Genomic DNA, 15,588 nt, shown 5'->3' on the forward strand with positions numbered 1-15,588 from the left:
TATTTATTACCCACTCCTGGTTTTGGCTTCAAATACTGAGGTAAAAAAACCTCACCAAATACTAAACATGGGAACATGGCCTAAGGGTAGAGTCACACTGGCGTATGATCCACGAGTGCAATGTGAGAAAATGTCGCAATGCACTCAGGTCCATGTAGGACAATAATGCAGATCAGATCTGTGAGTTTTTTCCTCAGCCCTAGTGACACTCGGCTCACAGTCACTGCAAAGCCTGAGCCGAGGGTCATTAGAATATTGCATAACTCTCGCATCGGATATCATACGCTAATGTGACTCCAACCTAAGGCTACTTTCACACATCCGGTTTGAGCCGTGTGGCTCAATCCGGCTGTGAAACCTATGCAACGGATGCGGCGAAAACACCGCATCCTTTGCATAAGTTTTTACATGCGGCCGGTCCGGTTTTTTTCGGTTGCGGCACGCTACTGAGCATGCGCAGTGGAAGAAACCGCATGCGGCGGCCGGATGCGTTTTTGTCCGCATCGTGCCGCATCCGGCGTCCATAGGCATGCATTGAAAAATGTGCCGCAGCGGCCGGATGCGGCGCGATGCGGTTTTTTTGCCGGAGCAAAAAACGTTGCAGGCAACGATCAATCCGGCCGCGGCATCGGCTAAATCTGCCACATGCGGCAAAAACCGGACCGAATGCAAGCCCATGCGGCACAATACGGCACTAATGTAAGTCTATGCAAAAAAACCCGCATCCAGCGGCAAAAAAAACGCTTGCGGTTTTTCTGCAGAGCGCCGTATTGTGCCGCAGAGCAAAAACCGGATGTGTGAAAGTAGCCTAATACTGAGGATGAGCAGTCAGTCATAATGATAAAATCACGTTCAGCGTTTTTAAGGTTAAAAAGTAGACAAAAGTCCACCGAGTTCTAAGCATATCCTGACATGTTCATCCAGAGGAAGGGAAAAAAAAAACCATGTGGCAGACACTAAGCTCCATAATAAGGGAAAAATTCCTTCCCAACTCCACATACGGCAATCACACTAGTTCCCTGGATCAATGTCCAATCACAGAATCTAGTACACATAACCTGTAATATTATATGTTCAAAAAAGGCATCCAGGCCTCTCTTTGAACTTTTGTAGTGAATTAACATCATAATGCAGAGAGGACCATAGTCTCACTGCTCTTACAGAAGAGAATCCAGTCTCACTGCTCTTACAGAAGAGAATCCATAGTCTCACTGATCTTAAGCGGGCTTTGCACGCTACAATGTATCTAACGATGTGTCGGTGGGGTCACGTCGTAAGTGACGCACATCTGGCATCGTTAGTTACATTGTAGCGTGTGAAACCTCCGTGTGATTGCGATTGAACGTCAAAACGTTCATCGCATGCACGTCGTTCAATTCCTAAAAATTGAACGTCGGGTTGTTCAATGTTCCCGAGGTATCACACATCGCAGTGTGTGACACCCCGGGAACGATGAACACAGCTTACCGCGGTGGCTATGCGGAAGGGAGGAGGTGGGTGGGATGTTTACGACCTCGCTCATCTCCACCCCTCCGCTTCTATTGGCCGGCTGCCGTGTGACGTCGGTGTGACGCTGAACGTCCCTCCCACTCCAGGAAGTGGATGTTCGCCGCCCACATCGAGGTCATATGGAGGAGTAAGTACGTGTGATGGGAAATAATCGTTTGTGCGGCTCGTGCAACAAATTGCACGAGCCGCACAAACGATGGGGGCATGTGCGATCGCATACGAGATCGCACACGCAATTGTAACGTGTAAAGCAGGCTTTACATAAGAGAATCCATAGTTTCAATGCTCTTACAGTAAAGAATCACTGTCTGTGATTATAATTAAACCTTCAGTTACCATGTACGTAAATACATTTATTCCTTAGCTGCCTTTTGTCTGAAGGCAAATGAAGCAAAACACAAAAGAAATCTGCTCTAGTTTCTGAGATTTTACTTTTTTTTTTAAAAAAAAAAAAAATTAGTATAGAAATGCTGGGATCCTGCACAAACAAAATTGCCATTGCGCTTTTTTTTTTTTTTTTTTTTTTTTTAACATGTATTTTCAGGATCCCCATAGAAATCCAAAAAAGCACCAACTACTGCAAGGCTCAATCTAAGGCGTCCACCTATTCCGATTCTTTATAACACATAGTCGCAGTCACAAGACGGCCATCCTCAGCCCTGACTCTGACGAATCCTTGCAGTGTGCAGTGCATGTGATGTGAGGATTCAAAAGTCTGCAGACACTAAAGAGGGTGTTACACGCAGCGATATCGCTATCGATGCCGCTGGTGAAAGCACCCGCCCCCGTCGTTTGTGCGTCATGGGCAAATCACTGTCTATGGCGCACAATATCGTTCGGAGCCGTCACACGGACTTACCTGCCTAGCGACGTCGCTGTTGCTGGCGACCCGCCTCCTTTCTAAGGGGGCGGTTCATGCGGCGTCACAGCCGCGTCACTAAGCGGCCGCCTAATAGAAGCGGAGGGGCGGAGATGAGCGGCCGTAACATCCCGCCCACTTCCTTCCTTCCGCATTGCCGATGGACGCAGGTAAGCTGCAGGTCGTCGTTCCCGAGGTGTCACACGTAGCGATGTGTGCTGCCTCGGGAACGACGAACAACCTGCGTGCTCAACAATCAACGATTTTTTGAAAAGGAACGACGTGTCAACGATGGATGATTTGGTGAGTATTTTCTATTGTTAATGGTCATTCCTTGCTCTCACACGCAACGACGTCGCTAACTATGCCGGATGTGCGTCACGGGACCCGTAACCCCGGCGATATATTGTGACACCCTGGGCAAGCCAGGGGTCACAGGTAATGACATCACCACACCCTACACCCCGGTTAGGTACATCTAAGCTAGACCAGAAATCCTTGTTGCCTTCCTCCAGGGGATGATGTTCACACCAGGGGGTGGGCCAGGCGGTTGGCCCTGCCCACCGAGGAGATCACAGTCCTGGAGGCGGGAAAACCAGGCAGATCAGTTTGAGAGGTGAAAGTGTGAGGAGGAAAGTGACAGCTTAAGAGCCTGAAGTTGGTCCGGGTGTGTGCCCGGACTGAGACAGCAAGGTTAGCAGACGGCGGTGACCGTCTGCAGGAGTGGCCTATCGGAGGTGCCGTAAGGACCGTGGACGGGTGGTGGCCCGGCGGTACCGGACCGGTACACAAAGAGAAGCCAGCACCATTGGCAGGGGCCTTTCGGATCCCGGCAAGGCTTGGAGTCACCGTGAATTTGCCAAATCCGTCAGTGAAGGGGACCTCCGGGTCTCCAAACAACTAAGTCCCGATTGAAGGCAACAGTCCAACCGTATGAGAGAGACACCGCCACCGCCAAGGCACCAGTTTCTCAGGGCCAGCGCCTGCGGGCAAAGAGGGACTCCTCCGCCCATATCCAAGTCGGGGAGCTGGTTACCGGTGGGAACCCATCGCAACCAACAGAAGTACTAGGTGCAGGGAAAGAGACAGTCACCGTTAACTACCGGGGAAAAGCAACATCAGCCGTACGTGGGAACCGTCTTTCCAGCCGTGTGTTCTACCGAGAACTGTGTCAACGTCTCAGGCTGAGTGAGTACCAACATGCCGTACGGCACAGCGCTGCCCCCGCGACCCTGCACCTCACCAGGCCCCGCACCCGTCCTGCCATCCACCCCTACCCGATCACCGGGCCCCGGGACAACCAACCCCCTACCCACGAAGGGGAGAAATAACAACAAAGCTGCTCCCTGTCACCGCTCTCGGGATCCCCATACAGAGCAGCGGTGGTGTCCACACAATCACCACAACCGTGGGTGGCGTCACGGACAATAAATCCCCAAAACCAATCCCCTTTTCACTCACGGGCGAGGAGCGCCGCTCGAGTCCCCGGGATCCGGCCCATCGCTCGAGCCACCAAGCAGCAGAGGCCGCAGCAGCATCGGCAGCCGGACCCAAGCAGTGGGAGAGCGCAGCGTCCCCTCCTCCGCCCGCGACAACTTGGTGTCACGAACAGGATCTTACCCCTCTGCCGTTGGGTAGAGGTGCGCCTTGTTACCGCCGGAGGTGTCCGGCCAGAAAATTTCAGAAGCCGCTATCTTTGGCGCGAAAAGTTCCCGATCGAGCGTCTCCTCGAGTAGTGGAGGCGTGAAGGCCAAAATCCCGCCCCGATAGAGGAGGAGCCGGAAAGAGGCTAAGGGGGACGGAAGCAAGATGTCTGCGCCCGACGGAGCTGCTGGAGGAGCAGTGGTCGCAGCCACAGTGGCACCCGTGGATGGGAATGGGCCTGCCCAGGTCCCGGCCGCGCTGGCGGGGGGTGCCGCGGTCCCAGCTCTCGCTCAGGTGATGCCGTTCTCCTTGCCCTATGTGCCCGGAGTTACCTGGCTACCGCAGTACGACGGGAAACCTGATGCGTTACAGGTCTTCCGGAAAAAGCTTAACCCGCTCCTGGAATTGTACCCCCTGACTGATAAGCAACGTGCAGCGGTAGTGCTGGGCCAGCTAACCAGCGTGGCTGAGCAGGAGGCGGAGACCTGGGCCGATGGGGACTGGTTCTCTGTAGCCACCATCTTTGAGAAACTACAGACTGCCTTTGAGACCCGTACCGAAGCTGAGCTGAGGATGCAGTTTTACCAGTGTCGGCAACGGTCTGTGGATAGCATTCGGGACTACGCTTTACGTCTGCAAACCGCCCTCTGCACACTGAAGCGGGTGGACACCATCAATGAGGCGGACAGCAACAAAATGTTAGTAGAGCAATTTGTGCAGGGGATGAGGTCCTCTGAGGATCGCAAACAACTCCGGCTGTGGGCCCTAGAACACCCTGATGTGGACTTTGCTGTGTTAAAGGAACGGGCCATTAAAGCTCTGCAACCCCCAGCTTCGGAAGTCTTGGAACCAGCCCCGTGGCCAGTTGAGATGGAACCCCGTCGTGGTGGCCCCTGCCCTACCAGCCTCTCCAGTACCTACAGCTCCAAGCAGCACGATGGAAGAACTCCGCCGCATGGATGGAGACCTCGCCAAGATTCTCGCCGCACTCCAACCTCTGACCAGATCCCAGCCTCCAACCAAGATACAGCTCGCCGACAGCCCTGAGGATGTTCCCTGGATTCAGCGGAGAAGTGCTAACAACTCGCGGAACAGACCTCCAACCTGCTACAGGTGCAGCAAGCCTGGCCATTACTTCCGACAGTGCCCGTTAAACGAGCAACCCCTGGGGCCACGGGCCAATCCTCAGGAGTAGATCCCCGTGGCCCCCCAGACTGGCGGGACCGGTATATCGGGGCCCGGCCCATCATCCCCGTGGCTGTGGATGGCATACCGGTGATGGCTCTCTTGGACACTGGATCACAGGTAACCACCATACCATACACATTGTACCAACGGTATTGGGGGACAGACGAGCTGGCTCTCCCAGATACTAGTATAACACTGATTGCTGCTGATGGACTCCCACTGACCCAAGTGGGGTATAAACAAGTGGCCATGACGGTGGGGCGAGCTGAACTGCAACACCAGGGTATGATTGTGATCATGAATGAACCCAGTGATCATAACCTGAAGATAGTGCTGGGAACCAATGTGATGGAGCACTGTATGAGTGCTGTATTGGCCCTACTGCAGCAGCTGGCCGCCACGGCGGCGGGGAGCCGACAAAGAGCTGTGCAGCGTGAGATCCGAGCCTTGATGTACCGCCAGCATGTAAACTCGACGGGAGGGGAGATTGGTGGAGTGAGAGTGATGGATGTTGCCCCGTTGATTGTGCCCCCTAGGAGTGAGATGATGATTTGGTGTAGGGCAGCAGTAGGGCCTCAGGGGCGTGACTACCCTGCCATGATAGAGCCCATGCCCTCCGAACACTGGCCCACGGTAATGGCCGCCCGAGGTGTGGTAGATGTAAAGAAGGGGAGAGTGCCCGTGAGGGTGCTGAACTGTGGGGAGGAAGAAGTCAGGCTTCCCCGGTATGCTACACTTGCCAAGTTGCTCACCCTAGATCCCCACACCATCCATGAAGCAGCTCCTCCAGTTTCACTACCTACTGCCAGCACTCACCCGCCCCAAGGGGAGTCAGAGGAGTGGCACCAACAGCTACACGTGGGCACTGACGATACCCCTACACATCACAAAGAAGGGGTATACAGGGTGGTACGGGAGTACGAGCAAGTTTTTAGCAAACATCCCCTAGACTTTGGGCAGATTAAAGGGGTCCAAAACCATATCCCTACCGGTGAACATCCCCCTATCAAAGAGAGGTACAGGCCCATTCCCCCTGCACACTACCAGTACGCCAAGGACATGTTGAGGAATATGAGGGAGGCAGGGGTTATCAGGGACAGCTGTAGTCCCTGGGCCGCCCCGTTGGTGCTGGATAAGAAGAAAGACGGCACCATGCGGATGTGCGTGGATTACCGGAAGATTAACCAGATAACACATAAGGATGCCTACCCTCTGCCCCGTATCGAGGAGTCCTTGTCCGCGCTGATAACCGCCAACTACTTCTCCACCCTTGACCTCACCAGTGGGTACTGGCAGGTGGCCGTGGCGCCCGAAGACCGATAGAAAACTGCCTTTACCACCCCTATGGGACTCTGTGAATTCAATAGTATGCCGTTCGGGCTGTGCAATGCCCCGGGTACCTTCCAACGGCTGATGGAGTGCTATTTGGGGCACCTGAATTTTGAGACCGTCGTGTTGTATCTGGATGATGTAATTGTGTATTCACAGACATATGAAGCCCATCTGGAACACCTAGCCGAGGTGTTCGCGTCCCTTGCCAAGTACGGGATGAAGTTGAAGCCCTCCAAGTGTCATCTGCTGAAACCCAGAGTGCAGTACCTGGGGCATGTGGTGGGAGCAGAAGGTGTCGCCCCCGACCCCGAGAAGGTCACTGCCATCCAAGACTGGCCGAGGCCAACCACAGTGAGGGAAGTAAGGCAGTTTCTGGGTCTGGTAGGGTACTACCGACGCTTCATCAAGGGATACACGAAGATGGCTGCCCCCATGCAAGACCTCCTCGTGGAACAGACCAAAGGTGGTAGACCCCTCGGAGCCCCACTGTTGTGGGAAGAGAGGCATGAGGAATCCTTCCATCAGCTGAAAGCGGCCTTGACCGGGGAGGAGATCCTAGCGTATCCTGATTACAGCCACCCGTTCATCCTCTACACCGATGCCAGCAATGTGGGCTTGGGGGCAGTCTTGTCCCAGGTCCAGGATGGGAAGGAAAAAGTGATTGCCTATGCTAGCTGAAAGCTCCGACCGACTGAAAGGAACCCTGAAAATTACAGCTCTTTCAAGCTGGAGCTCCTGGCGCTGGTGTGGGCTATCACCGAGCGGTTCCGCCATTACTTGGCCGCAGCAAAATTCACCGCTTTCACGGATAACAATCCGCTGACCCATCTGGACACGGCCAAGTTGGGTGCGTTGGAACAGCGGTGGGTGGCCAGGCTAGCCAACTACGACTTCACAATTAAATACAGGGCCGGTCGTGCCAACGTGAATGCGGATGCACTCTCTCGGATGCCCCACTTGTCAGAAGAAGGGTGCGAGGATGACGACCTCGAAGAGATCGATTTGCCTGCATTTCACCAGCCACCAACTGAGAAGGTACATGTCCACCAACAACGGGTGAACCTGGATCCACTGCCCAGCCAGGAGTGTCAGGAAGCTCAAAACCAGGCGCTCGCTGTCCGCCTAGTCAAGACTCTGGTGGAGCAAGGCGCTGCTGGAATAGACCCTGCCGCCCCAGCTGAAGCCCAACGCCTGTGGAAAGAACGGACCCGGCTGTATCTACACCAAGAGAAGTTGTACCGTGAGCTGATTAACCCAAAGACTCATGAGAACATCTGCCAGTTGGTGATTCCCCAAGCTAATGTGCCCACCATTCTACAAGCGTACCATGATGGTGCCGGACACTTTGGATGGAAGAAATTGGAAATGCTGTTGAGGGAGCGGTTCTATTGGAGTGGGATGCGGGAGTCTGTGGAGGCCTGGTGCCGAGAGTGTGGCCCGTGTACGCTGAGAAGAAAGGACGAGGCCAGCCAGAAGGCACCCCTGCACCCGATCGTTACACATCAACCACTGGAGCTGGTCGCCCTGGACCATGTGAAGCTCACCCCCAGCCGAAGTGGGTACACTTACGCTCTCACCATAGTGGATCATTATTCAAGGTTCATGGTGGTTGTCCCGGTCAAAGACCTAACCGGCTGTACCGCCGCTAGAGCGTTCCAAGCTTACTTCTGTCGGCCACATGGATACCCTGAGAAGGTGCTTACTGACCAAGGCCCAGCCTTTGAAGCGGAGGTGTTCCATGAGTTCTGTCAGCTGTACGGCTGCAAGAAGATCCGGACCACGCCTTACCATGCCCAAACCAACGGTATGTGTGAGAAGATGAACCATTTGGTCCTTGGCCTCCTCAAGACGTTGCCGCTAGAAGAGCGGAACCTGTGGCCGGAGAAGCTGCCTGACTTGGTCGATATGTACAACAATATCCCGTCCAGCTCAATGAAGTGCACCCCAGCATATCTGATGAGGGCTCGCCCCGGCCGACTGCCGGTGGACCTGGAAATGGGACTGGAAGCCCCAGAAACACTCCCCTCGACGGCTGAATGGGACACCCGGCGGAGGGCTCAGTACCAACAGATTCAGGAATATGTGGAGAAGAACTTAAGTCGGAGTCGGGAACAACAGGAGCGGCGCTTCAACCAGAAGGCGTCTGCTTGCCCTTTCCAGCCTGGAGATGTAGTGCTGAAGCGGAAGAGGAGAACCCACAAGCTGGATGATCAATGGGAACAAACCCCATACGTCATACAGCCCACAGGATGGGAAGATGGGAAGGCCTACCAGATCAGTCATGACCAATGGGGCACCTTGGCCACGGTTTCCCGGGACCATCTGAAAAGGTGCCCACCAGCATTGAGGGCAACGGCTGAAGTACCGGTTCCTCCACCAGCAGAGAAGGCAAAAGAGGTAATCCACACCGTGATGGGTCACTTCCCAGCGGACTGGCCTACACAGAACGGCGCGGTGATTCTTCCAGTGATGCTATTCCCACAACCCGTGGATGAAGAAATGATGGAGGTGGTCAACCGTGAGCCAGAGCCAGCGCCAGTGCCCAGGGATGAACCTGTGCCCAGCTCCCCTATGCCTCCGCCTCTCCCACATGATAACAGGGAAGAGAGACTGATTGTTCCCTCTCCCCCGCTGCCTGTTACCACTGACACTGGACCCCGGAGGTCCACTCGCCCCAACCTAGGTAGACCCCCACTTAGGTACAGGGAAACTACTATTTAGAGGGTGGGTGAACATGTGTGTTAAAAGTTTTAAAGTTGGAATTTATGAGAAAATGATAAGTGATCAACTGAGGAAGTCACCTGATTGAACCGTGATTGGACCGGTCGTTGCCGGCACCGTTGTCCCCGAGGGGACCATTTAAAGTTGCGTAAGGGACTCCTTACGGACAAGCCGGTAAACTTGCAGGGCAACCACAAACTTGTGGAATGTAAATAATGTTTTGTTATGGCTTTACCGTTACCGGCTCCGGAGAGGTAGATTGGAGGGAGGGCCCGCAGTGGAGCAGGCTGGGGCCCAGCCACCACCGGAACCGGTGGCTACCCTCTGGGGGTTCCAGGGGCTCCCCATAGACGTGAGTCCCCTGGAAAGGACAGATCCCGCTCGGGTAACTTGGTGCTGGACTGGGGTCAAGGGGTGCTGCCTGTTTCTTAGGGGCAGCATCAGGGCCAGGTTACTTGGGTGGGTGAGAACGGAAGCCGTAACCGTTTAAAACCGTTTGCAACGTTTAAGAAAAGTGCCTCCCGTTGTGGGATGATGTTCTTCTACTTGTATTGTTTTCTTATCTTTTTCAGAAAAATAAAACCGGTGTTGGACGGGCAGCCTGCGGACGGTCTGCATTTTGCTAAGGGGGAATGTGACGCCTTGGGCAAGCCAGGGGTCACAGGTAATGACATCACCACACCCTACACCCCGGTTAGGTACATCTAAGCTAGACCAGAAATCCTTGTTGCCTTCCTCCAGGGGCTGATGTTCACACCAGGGGGTGGGCCAGGCGGTTGGCCCCGCCCACCGAGGAGATCACAGTCCTGGAGGCGGGAAAACCAGGCAGATCAGTTTGAGAGGTGAAAGTGTGAGGAGGAAAGTTACAGCTTAAGAGCCTGAAGTTGGTCCGGGTGTGCGCCCCGGACTGAGACAGCAAGGTTAGCAGACGGCGGTGACCGTCTGCAGGAGTGGCCTATCGGAGGTGCCGTAAGGACCGTGGACGGGTGGTGGCCCGGCGGTACCGGACCGGTACACAAAGAGAAGCCAGCACCATTGGCAGGGGCCTTTCGGATCCCGGCAAGGCTTGGAGTCGCTGTGAATTTGCCAAATCCGTCAGTGAAGGGGACCTCCGGGTCTCCAAACAACTAAGTCCCGATTGAAGGCAACAGTCCAACCGTATGAGAGAGACACCGCCACCGCCAAGGCACCAGTTTCTCAGGGCCAGCGCCTGCGGGCAAAGAGGGGCTCCTCCGGCCCATATCCAAGTCGGGGAACGGGTTACCGGTGGGAACCCATCACAACCAACAGAAGTACTAGGTGCAGGGAAAGAGACAGTCACCGTTAACTACCGGGGAAAAGCAACAGCAGCCGTACGTGGGAACCGTCTTTCCAGCCGTGTGTTTTACCGAGAACTGTGTCAACGTCTCAGGCTGAGTGAGTACCACCGTGCCGTATGGCACAGCGCTGCCCCTGCGACCCTGCACCTCACCAGGCCCCGCACCCGGCCTGCCATCCACCCCTACCCCATCACCGGGCCCCGGGACAACCAACCCCCTACCCACGGAGGGGAGAAATAACAACAAAGCTGCTCCCTGTCACCGCTCCCGGGATCCCCATACAGAGCAGTGGTGGTGTCCACACAATCACCACAACCGTGGGTGCCGTCACGGACAATAAATCCCCAAAACCAATCCCCTTTTCACTCACGTGCGAGGAGCGCCGCTCGAGTCCCCGGGATCCGGCCCATCGCTTGAGCCACCGAGCAGCAGAGGCCGCAGCAGCATCGGCAGCCGGACCCGAGCAGTGGGAGAGCGCAGCGTCCCCTCCTCCGCCCGCGACAATATCATTATATATATATATACACAAACACATATGCATACATATTCATACACACACACACACACACACACATATATATATATATATATATATATATATATAAATATATACACACAGTACAGACCAAATGTTTGGACACACCTTCTCATCTCTAGAACAACTGTTAGGTTAAGAGCGCACTTTGCTTTTTACCTGCTTTTTACCTGCTTCTTTGCTGCTTTTTCAACTGCAGGGTTTAATGCCAAAATGGATGTGTTCTGCTTTTCAAGCAAAGTCTATGGGAATTTGGTTTTCTTGTCCGCACTATGCAGTTCAAACTGCAGCCTTTTTGTGGCAGAAATTTGGGCAAAAACTCAGCTTTGCAGTGCAAATGTGGCGCTCTGGACAAGCCAGGACGTCACAGGTACTGCAACACCACACCCTACACCCCGGTCAGGAACACCGAAGTCAAACACAAATCCTTGTTGCCTTCCTCCAGAGGCTGATGTCCACACCAGGTGGGGCGGAGCCAGGCGGTTGGCTCCACCCACCGAGGAGTTCACAGTCCTGGAGGCGGGAAAAGGAAGAGAGATGAGTTTAGGAGTTGTAGAGTGAGGAAGTAGTAGTGGAGGAACTGACTGACAGTGTCCGGGTACGTGGCCCGGGCACCTGACAGCAAGGTTGGCAGACAGTGGTGACCGTCTGCAGGAGAGGCTGATTGACGCACAACCGTGAGGACCGGGGACGGGCGGTGGCCCGCCAGTACCGAATCAGGGAGCGAAGAGAAGCCAGCACCATCCGGCAGGGCCTACAGACCCCAACCAGGCTAGGAGTCGCCGTGAAACCGGTCAAATCCGTCAGCGACGGGAACCTCCGGGGTTTCCCAGCAGTAAAGATCCGACTGAAGTCAACCGTCCAAACCGTAAGGGAGATAAAGCTACCGCCAGAGCTAGAGCTCCCAGGGCCAGAGCCTGCGGGCAAAGGAAGGGCTCCCTTAGCCAACATACCGCTGGGGAGCGGGCTATCAGTGGGAAGCCATTGGGGCCGAGAACAGAACACCGGTGCAGGGAGAGACAGTTACCGCCAACCTACCGGGAGTGACCGCTGCAGCCGTCTGTGGGACCCGTCCATCCAGCCGTTTGTTTTACCAGAGACTCCGTGTGCATTACTGGCTGACTGAGTACCACCGTGCCGTCTGGCACTGCGCTGCCCCGCGACCCTGCACCCGGCCAGGCCCCGCAACCCACCTTCCGACCTTCACCACCGGGCCCCGGGACCACCAAACCCCCCCCTACCCACGGAGGGGAGAAAACATCTCAGCTGCTCCCTGTCAACGCTCCCGGGATCCCCGTACAGAGCAGCGGTAGTGTCCCAACCTCACCACAAACCGTGGGTGGCGTCACGGACAATACCCCTAAACCAAACCACCCCTTTCACTCACGGGCGAGGAGCGCCGCTCGAGTCCCCGGGATCCGGCCCACCGCTCGAGCCACCGACCGAGCGAGCAGCAGCAGCAGCCGGACCCGAGCAGTGGGTGAGCGCAGCGCCCTCCCCGCCCGCGACGCAAAACCCAAATGGCAAAAACAATTGACATGTCAATTGTTTTTGCCATTTGGGTTTTGCACTGCAAAGCTGTGTTTTTGACCAAAGTTCTGCAACAAAAAGGCTGCAGTTTGAACTGCAAAGTGCGGACAAGAAACCCAAATTCCCATAGACTTTGCTTGAAAAGCAGAACACATCCATTTTGCCATTAAACGCTGCAGTTGAAAAAGCAGCAAAAAAGGCAGGTAAAAAGCAAAGTGCGGTCGCACCCTTAGGCTATGTGCGCACGTGTGCGCTCTGCACCGCACCTAAAAGGTGCGCTTCAGAGCACAGCTGAAAAGCTCCGTTCTGAAGCGCATGGTGCCGGCAGAGAACGTGTGCTCTGCATGCTGCCTCTCCCTATAGACAGCATGCAAACCGCACGGAAGAAGTGACATGTCACTTCTTAGAACGCAGCGATTCAGGCAGCAGCCGAATCGCTGCATTCTAATATGCCACGTGCGCACGGCTCCTGCACAATCTCCATAGATTGTGCAGGGGACGCAGGACGCATGCAGTTACGCTGCGGTGCAGAACGCAGCGTAACTGCATGTAATACGCACACGTGCGCACATAGCCTTAGCCTTAAGAGGAGACTTTGTGCAGCAGGCCTTCATGGTAAAATAGGTGCTAGGAAACCACTGCTAAGGACAGGCAACAAGCAGAAGAGACTTGTTTGGGCTAAAACACACAAGGAATGGACATTAACCAGTGGAAATCTGTGCTTTGGTCTGATGAGTCCAAATTTGAGATCTTTGGATCCAACCATTGTGTCTTTGTAGAAAAGGGGAACAGATGGACTCTACATGGCTGGATCCCACCGTGAAGCATGGAGGAGGAGGTGTGATGGTGTGGGGGTGCTTTGCTGGTGACACTGTTGGGGATTTATTCAAAATTGAAGGCATACTGAACCAGCATGGCTACCACAGCATCTTGCAGTGGCGTGCTATTCCATCTGGTTTGCGTTTAGTTGGACAATCATTTATTTTTCAACAGGACAATGACCCCAAACACACCTCCAGGCTGTGTAAGGGCTATTTGACTATGAAGGAGAGTGATGGGGTGCTACGCCAGATGACCTGGCCTCCACAGTCCCCAGACCTGAACCCAATCGAGATGGTTTGGGGTGAGCTGGACCGCAGAGTGAAGGCAAAAGGGCCAACAAGTGCTAAGCATCTCTGGGAACTCCTTCAAGACTGTTGGAAAACCATTTCCGGTGACTACCTCTTGAAGCTCATCAAGAGAATGTCAAGAGTGTGCAAAGCAGTAATCAAAGCACAAGGTGGCTACTGTGAAGAACCTAGAATATAAGACATATTTTCAGTTGTTTCACACTTTTTTGTTAAGTATTTCATTCCACGTTTTAATTCATAGTTTTGATGCCTTCAATGTGAATCTACAATTTTCAGAGTCCTGAAAATAAAGAAAACTCTTTGAATGAGGTGTGTCCAAACTTTTGGTCTGTACTGATTTTTTTATATATATATATATATATATATATATATATATATATATATATATATATATATATATATATATATATATATAAAATATACACACACACAATTAATTCCTCGGGGTGGGGTGTCACTTTCCATTATTTATCCCTATAAACACCAAGTGCAGTTTGTCACCAGAATTTCCAGTTTGTGAATATTCTGCCCACAATAAAAATGGCGGCAGCGTCGTTGACTTCCTCATCGAGCTGATTGGTGGAAAGTTTGTGGCGCCACAGCGGCATCTAGCGGTGGGAAAGTAAAACCGCAGTGGAATGCTGCCCGGATGGCGGCTGACGTCAGAGCGCGGCAGAGCAGGCGGGAGCGTCTCCCCTGAGCATCATCTGGTCCCGGGTCAGCGGCAAAGTGCGGGACTCCATGAAGGCGGCCTGGGGTAAGGGCTGTGCGGGGGCTCCGGGGAGCGGGCACCGGACAGGGGCGAACAGACCGGTACTTTGTATGTGTCCTGTAGTCGGGAGGTGACAGGGGCTCATCCTCTAAAGCTGTAATCAGCTGCCCCGATAATTGCGAGCTATCGTGGCCCCGCCCCAAGGGGGAAAACGTTAACCTCTTAATGACTGCATTATTTTGTTTATATTTTTTGTGTGTACCCCTGTATTTGTGCCCATAATCTTTCTTTTCCGGCATAATGTACTTATTTGGTGATCGGGGGGGGGGGCGGGGGGGGGGGGGGGCATGACTTGTTTCAATTTTATAGAGTTTTAATATTTTTATGACTATAAAAGTTCTGTTTTTTCCCTTCCTCCTGTTGGTATTTCCCCCGCCTCTGTCCCTTATTCTATGCAATGTATTTAGAATAATTAATGTTTTGCTTTTTCCTAAATATTTGCCCCTTTTTGTTTGCACTTTGCCTTTTTTCACTATCACTGCGGCATCTGTCTCCATCTGATCGGGGTCCGCTGGATCCCAGGAGCTGGGTTTGCTTTGTCAGACCCCCCCCCCCCCCCCCCAGTCCTTGTAGAAGTATCAGCTGTGACCCCCTTTTGTGTTTTCTCGGGGGTACCCGGCTGCGCTAACGGCTGGTGACCCGACCTGCGAGACTGTAGGAGTGTTTATGCATCCAGGGTGAAAGACACTAGGCAACAAAGAAAGGGTTAAAGCTGTCAATCAACAGGTCTGGGCTTTACTGGTTGCGCTGCGTCTTAGCCTTTGTAGCCAAAGTTGGATTCCTTCTAGCCGTCAGTGTATGGATTTGATCCAGGATACATTTGCACCAAAATTCGAGCCATTCTGCTGTTTTATACTTCTGCTTAAAATTTGGAAAGTGTGTGGGGTTTTTTTTTTTTACTTAGCCAATCACAAGAGGCGATAGCGGACATTCTTCTCTGGGGGGGGCACTTTTTCCTTCTGACGCTCAATCCATAAGACAGCAGTAACCTAATAGGTGAGGAAGTAAAAAAGCCCCCAGAGGGGTCAGAAAAGGCATTTACCAGCGTG

The 15,588-nt window shown here is 53.6% G+C and overlaps 1 protein-coding gene across 1 annotated transcript in view; it reads left to right on the forward strand.

Annotated features, from left to right (window-relative positions):
- Positions 1-14,420: 14,420 nt before the first annotated feature.
- The window catches only part of BTG3 (BTG anti-proliferation factor 3), a 35,985-nt gene continuing 34,817 nt past the window's right edge, over positions 14,421-15,588 (forward strand). Inside the window, exon 1 of the mRNA XM_075333070.1 lies at positions 14,421-14,524. The gene's annotated coding sequence lies outside the window, so the exon portion shown is untranslated. The remainder of the gene's footprint in view (positions 14,525-15,588) is intronic.

Source organism: Anomaloglossus baeobatrachus, chromosome 2, assembly GCF_048569485.1.
Source record: "Anomaloglossus baeobatrachus isolate aAnoBae1 chromosome 2, aAnoBae1.hap1, whole genome shotgun sequence".
Classification (NCBI taxonomy): domain Eukaryota; kingdom Metazoa; phylum Chordata; class Amphibia; order Anura; family Aromobatidae; genus Anomaloglossus; species Anomaloglossus baeobatrachus.